Source organism: Egretta garzetta, unplaced genomic scaffold (genome assembly GCF_000687185.1).
Source record: "Egretta garzetta isolate BGI_Z169 unplaced genomic scaffold, ASM68718v1 scaffold313, whole genome shotgun sequence".
NCBI classification, from domain to species: domain Eukaryota; kingdom Metazoa; phylum Chordata; class Aves; order Pelecaniformes; family Ardeidae; genus Egretta; species Egretta garzetta.
Window position 1 is genome coordinate 2,365,016 of NW_009259063.1, and position 8,890 is coordinate 2,373,905.

The window sequence follows — 8,890 nt, forward strand, 5'->3', positions numbered from 1 at the left end:
CCTTTCAAGAGACTCCACATAGTCCTATGCCTCCTTTGGCCACCCACATCAGGCTCAACAGAATTTTGATGGCTCAGGGGAGCCAAGCATCAGAGCCCTGTATGAAGTATTTGGTGATAAAATCAGCAAAAAAAAAAAAAAAAAATTTGATTCAAAGGCTTTTTAAGTGCTATCTTTGTGCTTCAGGAAGCCGTGCAAGAAGCCTACTTCCGCCTGACACAGGAGCAGAGCAGTACGGGTTAGAGCACTGAGGGTGGCTGGGAAGTCACTAGCACAGGTGATGTGTAAAACAGGAGCTCTGAATGTTTGCAAAGAACCCATCACAATACTGGCTGAAGTAAACCAGATGTGCTGGCCAAATTATGTAGCACATAATAGTATCCTGCCTATCTTCATATGACATTGTTTTCAGTTCTCGATGATATTCACCACCTCATTTCATGATGCTGTGTAATGTTGCCAGCAAATGACTGTCCCATTCCACACCAGCTTTTGGGAGATGGCCAAGCTCTATTAATCTTTTATTTGAGAACAAAGAGCTTTCAGGTCCTTGGGTTCAAATTGGTAAAAAAAAATGTGATTTTAGTCTCTTTGCTACCAGGTTCACCTCTGAACACAACAGTGCTAATTTCTTTTACCACGTACCTTCGTAGAGCACTTCATGAGGATTTCCTGTATTTAGACATTCCACTTAAATGCTTTTTAGTTCTTTGCTTATTTGCCGTAACTCATTTCCAAGCTAGGGATCTAAGGTCAGCTTATTTGTTTAAGTACCAATCTGTCAGTATAAATAACCCATCGTGCATCAAGTTTTCCATCTTGAAAATAGGAACAAAAAATATATTCTCAGCTGTTTTTTCGCTAGCAAACATAAGGAAAAAATCCCTGACTATTTTGCACAGAGAATAATCTTTTATATTTTTGTATGGGGGCTCTAAATTAATTTTTCTAAATCATAAACCTTATTTTTCCTTCTGGATTTGAAATATAGACATGTAGAGAGTCCAAAAAGATATTCCTCGTGACCCATGGGACAGCTGTGAACCAGATACCTCTGGTGCTGGACCAGGTGAGCTCCAGATATCCCTTACAACCTAAATTTTTCTATGACTGTATGACTCTCTAATTCATTCACGTATTAGTTTGCTTCTCTGGTTTATTTATGATAGAAGGGTTGTATTTCTAAGAAAGAGAGAAGTACAAAACAGAGAAGATGGGTAACGAGTTCTGTTTCTGTTCTTATCCAGTCCTAAGCTGATATAAACATAAAAACTGATAAAATACTCAGGCTCCCAAAAGGCAGTATAGTGTGGGCACTAATACTTTGCTAAGAGATCATCACAGATAATGCAGAAACCTCCTAAAAAGTGTAGACAGCTCCTTTTTTTACCTCGGTAAGATATCCCTATCTTACTGAGTCACATACTCTTCAGTGTGAGATTTCCATTGTCTACGTGAGGTGAGGTGGCATCTTTACTAACTTATAAAGTGGACGCTAAACTGTGGGATGTGTCCTCTGCCTTAATTCATGCCATCCAGAATCAGTTTATGCTTTTTAATTTCATCTATGCATTTAGCTGAGACAAGAGGAAGGCAAGAATTTGCACTAGGATTTTTCAATTATTATTGCTATTATTTCTATATTATTGTTGTTGTTATTATTATTAGAAGATGGAGGGAATCCATTTATGTTCCTAGCCACCATCTTATTTATTCTTCATTGGCCTTTACAGATTTTTGGATTAGTTTCTGATGATAAAGTGTATTCCTGAGGGTTTCAATACTATGCAGTTTTTCACAGAACAAACTGGGCAATAGTAGGAAAAAACCCTAACAGTAGCCCTACCACAAACAGGCAAAACCAAGTAATGGTTCAAACAGTTTAGCAAAAAAACCTAGGTGCAGGTGTAGTGCTCTGAACTGAACAGTGGTCACTCTTCTTGCTGGCGTACTTAAAAGATATTCCTTGGGCAGTGGGAAGTGTCGATTATGGCATTTCTGGGGCCAAATAGGAGGGCAAGAAGTGAAAACACACCTTCAGAAGTCACAAAGTTTCCAAACCCACCAGCTGTGCTCCAGCCATCCAGCAAAGGCCGTATGGAACAAAGACACGTTACATATGGTTTTCCCATCCAGCAGTGTTTGCTGGGTCTAGACTACTGCTTTGATCTAAAAAGCTTCTTCAACATCTGCAAGTTGAATTGGGAGTAATAGCGGGAGCACTATGGCTTCAGTTTGCAAGGGAAAAAAAAAAGTCTTTAGGCAGGAAAAGGGGATTGCTTGTTTGTTTGTCTGAAGTCAGGGCACATAATGGAGGGAGCAGCATTCAGCCTGAAGAGAAATACCAGGAACTTCAGCATACTGAGTATAATTATTCCTAAAAGCTCAGCACTTGATCCAATGTCTATTTAAGTCAATGGGCGTTTTTCATTGACTTGGGGTGATAGATAAAATGGGCCATTAGTGCACTTTTTAAAAGCTCCGCTGAACAAACACATCACTAGGTGGTTCAGGTCTTTTTTATAATGCCTTTCCTTCTCTCTCAAATACTGCATTTATCTCTACTCTTGTCCTTTACTGCAGCCTGTGTTGTAACACTTTCACCTGCATCACACGAGGAGAAAAATTCTCAGTCTCTTTTCCTCTTAGTAGCAGAGAATCTGCTCCATTAGTGTCCTCATACCACTGTAGCTCCGAAGATTCAGAAACTTTCTCAGGGTACATAAAGGTAGGTTTGGGTACTTAATGCTGAATACACAAGCTTTAAAAATAAACCCCACATCTTTTTCTTCACAATTCTAATTAAACTATTTTGTTAAAGAGTTTAGAATTTCAGATCTCTCACTTTGAAGGACAGCAAAGCAAAACAACTGGGCAATAAGTATGGATTAACCAAATGAAAAGTACTTTGAATTTTTCTACTCATGCTGGGCATTTCCCAGAGGAGTAAAGAGAGAAAAAGAAAACAACTTTAGAAGAGTCATCTGCATTATACTAAACTGCCATTCCATTCTGCCTTCGAAAAAGGTCTTGTTAACTGACAGTAGTGTGATTTAATAGCTAAGATTAGGTAAAAGTAGATACCATGGAGAAAACACACAGCACACAGCAGTAATAAAATGCAGCAGCAGGCTCTCATTTGCTGCCCACATACTGTAAACTTGTGGGTATTTCCGTATGTGTTAAGCACCTTGTATTCAATTCACAGAGAAACCGAGCCAAAAAAAGCCACCAACTCTAGCTGTCTGGACCAGTAACACCTCCCACCTGCAATGGCATTTACTTGTTTGGTTTTTATTTTTTTTAATTTTCTGTTTACTTGAGATGTAGTACACCCGGTCCTAACATCGTTGTCCATGTGAGGGAGCGGAGCATGGGTAGACAGGTCAATGATAAATGCAGTGTACGCACCTTTTACTGCTGGTCTAGACTACCAAATACAGATGTTTACCTGCTGTTTTATCTGTCATTGCACCACTGGAATAGAAATGCTCAAAACTAAGCAGTCCGTATGCAGCATGATTCCCCTAAACAGCTGGAATTCCTACAAACACAACATCATTAGTTCTTATTAGTACACGAAAGTGGTAGGTCAACATTTCCAGAAGCGTCTCAGTTGCTTAAAGGCCTGCATGCTGGTGAATGCCATCTTTATTTGAAACGCAACAAGCAGTGTTTAAAAGGAAAACCTTCGAAATGAAGGATAAGATCGTTTTCAGAAACATTGACAACACTGCTGAAAATGAAATATTGGAAATGAAACACTTTCAGCTAACCCTGCCTTCTAGCTCCCCTGTGCTTTATGAGACAACAGTGAGTCACGGCACAACGACCTTAGTGATAGGCAACACTCTGCTGACGCAGCAGTATCATGATTCAAAAAAATACACAGTATCAAATAACTGGAAAATTTATTGGTGCTGATACTACCACGGTGTCTCTACTCAGTGCTACCCATGTCTGCCCCTGTTTCCTGGCCATGTGAGCCTGGGGCAGTACTGGCAGAGCAGCTCCCCTGCCCCAGCAGCAGGCAGCTGGAGGAACTGGGATGGCTCTCACCTCCCTGTTAGCTAGCAGCTCTCCTCCCTCTGCCCAGGGTGAATGCCAGTGCTGCCACCCTTGTGGGCCTCTGAGGACCTGAGGGCCTGGGGAAGTAAGGAGAGGAGGGAGGGATCTTACACTTTTGCACCCTGTATCACGGGCTCCTACTAGGGTGCGAAGCTCTGTCTTGACAAGTCCCAGCCTCCCAGTCTTTCTCCCCAAGCCACCTAATTCCTAGTCTGAAATCAACTGCATTGCAATAATTTGTGGCAGAATATTTTTTATTAGCAGTATCATTATAGATTCACTAGGTATTGCCGCTCACTAAGCCTTATGTACCTCCTATACCAATAGCAAAGGAACAAAAATGGAGAATACAGGACTCGGCTTCAGGAAGGGTGTTGGCAGGGGGGACACACGCAACACAAAACACCCTTTTGTTATTCCTGAAAGGGAATGCTATTTCATTCTAAATTAAATCATGAGGCTTTCTATTTGTCTGAATCATAGTTTTTTGCTGATACCCTCACTACTCACCATGTCTAGAGTTTCTGATTTTCCACCTGGGTATTCAACAGACAACACAATTTGTCTCATAAATCTTTGTTAAGATTTTTTGAATGCTGGTTACTTCCCCACACACAGGCATGCAAATGCACTCCAAATTCCACAGCAGAGCACTGCATATCGCAGCAGGAGAATGAAGGGGAAAAAAAAAAAACCAACAAAACAAAAAACAGCTGTAGCACAGTCCTGCAAAAATGAATGTTACCAAACCTGATTCAAATGTAACATTCCCTTGAACTTTGTGGTGTTTCAGAATGAACCCAGCTTTACATCCCTTGTTGAGGAACAAGGAGAATGGTTTGTAAGGGAAGGAGGTATTTGGAACTGTTCAGAGAGCTTCCACTTTCCAAAAGCGTTTGCTTGAGGTAGAAGGATGGGTGAGCAAGGGAGGAGGGAAGGAAGGACTTGTCAACAGACAGTGACAAGAGGCAATCACGACAATACCCAGTCTTATTCACAAACCATTGCAAACTATTCCAGAACTGCGTGTGTTTGCTCTCCTCCCTCAGTCCCACTCCCCAGGTTTCATGCCATCACTTCTGAAATGAATCACAATGCATTGTCTTACCACAAAAGTTAAAACTCTGTCCTTCACGTTCTTCCCCACCAAGGACAAGCAGCAGTAGCTTTCGAGGCAAAACTGTCAGTGTACACTCATAACAGCTGATAAACAAGCTATCGAGGTCTTTGAGGCTTTACAGATCAGGCTTCTCAAATTGCTGTTCTCTGAACAAAGGAATCTTGCTAATCATTGGATTGGTGCTTTACAGTTTTGAGAAGTTTGCAGTGCTGTTCAAATGACGTGATCTGCTTTTAGATTTCTTTCTTAAAGGAGCTTAACGGAACTATCCGTCCCTTCTCTTGGCCCCACTTCAGGAAAGTATTTGGTCACACAGTAAGTCAGGTCTTACTCATAAATTCACCTAGGCATGGGTTTAAATTTTTTACAATGAGGGTGGTAAAACACTGGAACAGGTTGCCCAGAGAGGTAGCGGAGGCCCCATCCCTGGAAACATTCAAGGCCAGGTTGGATGGGGCTCTGAGCAATCTGATCTAGTTAGCAGTGTCCCTGCTCACTGCAGGGGGGTTGGACTAGATGACCACTAGTGGTCCCTTCCAACCCTAAACATTCTATGATTCTATGATTCTATGATTCTATGATTCTATAAAAGCATTGCCCATAAATCCCAATGGGGTTTAAGTATACATTATCTGAAAAGCAAATTTCCCTGACCAAAGCTTTGAGAATGGATTCAATGACTGAAATCTCATTTTGTAGAATATGGAAAGCTGTGCCTGCTGAACAAGCATCTAAGATACTCTTTCAAAGGTTTTGTTCTTTCCTTGTGTTAAGGTTCCTTCCCTGTGTTCAGATATGCTGAGGTAGCAGGTCTCTAAGATTCTCGCTAGGGAGTTACAGAATTCTCTTTTTCTTGCTGTGCTTTGACCTCGTCTGATTTACATATTCTGCAGCTTTTCAGCTTGGCCTGTCAAATTTGCTTGATACATGCCTAACTCTTTTCCAGACTTCTCTTCCAAGGGTTTTATCACTCCTGTTTACTTCAGTGCACCTACTTCTCAACAACAGTTTGGTTCTTATGCAGAAAAAGCCAGTTCTTCCTTTGGTCCTTCTCTTCAGTCCACCTGTCCTCCATAGAGGTGGGTGTTCCCTGCTGCATGGAACTTCGACTTTGACTAGAGGAGGCTCTTTTTACACCAGCAAGCACTGCAAAGTGTGAATCAAACCCAAAGGGTGTTTGACTGAGAATTTAGAAAGTTAAACTGCTGAAATAAGTAGTTTATAATTAAAGTACTGAGAAAACCTTAACCGAAGAATCACTAGAGCAACACTATAATTACGCTGTCCTTCATATCCTGCCATTAGCATTTCTAGAAGTGACATAATAATAATGTGGCTTTTTTTTCTCTTTAGGAACTGTCAGCTCTCTTTACAGAATTCAAGTAAGTTTATAAAGAATATCAAGTTCTTAAATGGAAAATGCAAATGATGATTTTGTGTAAGAGACATGTAAGTCACATTAGTAAGCTCATGAAATTCATGGCCATATATGTTTCAAGTCAGTAGAGTGGAACAACTTTTTCCTTTTCTTTTTTTTTTCCCTATCTATTCAGAGTTCAAGAAAAAAAAGACCTAACCATCTCTCTTTTGAGCGCTCCTGCTAACTGTGCAAATCTAGTATTTTTGTAGGAACACAGGCTGCCTGTACTTCCAGAAGCACACAGAGAGCCCATCTCAGTCAATTAGAAGAAAAGTTCTGATCCCAGACACCGAAAAGACTTTATGCAGGTAGTACCCAAGCTTGTAATAAGAAACACAGTTTGGGGGATGTCCCAAGGATACCCTTTAGGCTGCTGTTGCCAGCAGACAGTGTTCCGTCTGCCCCATAGCAAGGAAAAGGCTGCAGTACCAGCTGTGGCTGTTGCATACCTGGGAGCCTATTTGGGCATGTATCCTCCGACCACTACATCCCTCAGGAGGTGTAATTTGATTTGCCTTCTAACACGTCCTAACACATTCAGAAGAGGTAAAAGAAAGTATGTGGCCCTGTGATACTACGTTGGGGATGCTAGTGAGACTTACTGCTGATTCTGAATGAGGGCTGATACACTTTCAAAGCACAAAGTGTCAGAGCTGTGGCTCACAACAGGACACGAGGCTTTGGCAGCCAGTTCTGTTCTGTTGATTCTCAGTCAATCATAAGTGTTGATAAAAGAAAAATGTGTTTAGGAAAAGCACATTTTCTGTCGAACAAGCAGCACAAGTATAATGGAGTTGAAATGAGATACCTGAATGTTTTAAATCTTTCATGGAGTTTGGAAGTGAAAAAGTACTAAAACAAATCTAAATGTGTTCTCTAATAGATTTTAATTATTGACTGCTTGAAAATAAATTATTATATTCAAAAAACAATGTGACGTTGATTAAATTGCATGAAATTACATGGTTAGGATATTTCATAGTGCGTGTGGTATAATTTGGTGGCCTTTTAAGATCATAAAATGTTACACTGAGGGCAAATATATCTCATTAGAACAATTCTTGGGGAAGACAAGCATCTCACATCAGACACGGGCAGATAACATATATGTATGTCCATGTACATATAAGATGCTGATTTACTAAGAAGAGACAGGAATGAGAGTGAGGTCCTGGGAAGATGTGAATTAGATGTGAACTAAATCTGCATTTACCAAGTTAGTGCAGCACCAAGCTCATCTCATAAACGGTATGAAAGTCAGTGTATATTTGCTTGAGTCTAGTACAACTTAACTGTAGCTATACTTCTTCATAGATCAGTTCCCACCAGCTCAGAGCAGCAATAGAAATAACTCACAGCTGACAAAACATGCCAGGAAAATTGCTGCTGATAAAACCTTGAACTTTTGCTCTTTTTAGAAGCCTGGTCCAGAACCTGTGTAATACAAGGTGGCCATGGGTCCTCACTCCCTGCCAGCCAAAGCTCCTTCTTCCATAATAGAGATCACAGAGGTAAGAGATGGACTTCTCTGTAAGTCTCTTTCAGACTGCATACAGTTCAAGGAAGGATTTGTCTTTACACTAGAATTAAATCAAGTTGTGGGTCTAAAATCTCCCTTTCCTGTATACAGAGCAAACCTCCCTTTTACCAGATGTATGACAAAAGCTTCCAACTCAAACTAACTGGCTTGTAAGATGAGAGAACTAGATCAAATCAGTAGTTCACCCAATCATTCTGTGTAGCATATTTTGGTGTGGCTAAGAGCTAGTCTACATCAGATGGGAGGGGAAAGACTGAATCTGTGGGATGTTCTGGTATTTTGTTTTCAGGTTGAAATCCCTGCAGCCTCCTGATGGAGTTCCCCCAAGTGAATTAGCAAGCTTCTGCCAACTGGAGAAACTATTCCAAAAGGGCATTACATTCATTTCATGATGAGTTAAAGCAGGGGAAGGAAAAGTTCGTACGGTCGCATCTGTATGTCAGATGTCCTTTTTTAGACTTTGGCAGTCTTCCCACTGCTGCCCAACACGTTGCTGTCTCACACCATGGCCAGCCTGTCAGATTACCTAGCTGCCCTGTAGTGCACCAGAGTCAAGCTGACCAGCTGCTAACTCACTGCTTTTAAAAGCTGGCATGCAACTCACTGCGCTCCACCGGTGGTCACACCCTCCTAAAAGCTGATTATCCTGCTCAGCTTCACAGCAATCGTGCATTGTGTAGCTGCCTCGCACTAAGCACAGATCCCAGATTTCTCTGACACCTGATAGAAGAAATTATTCTCC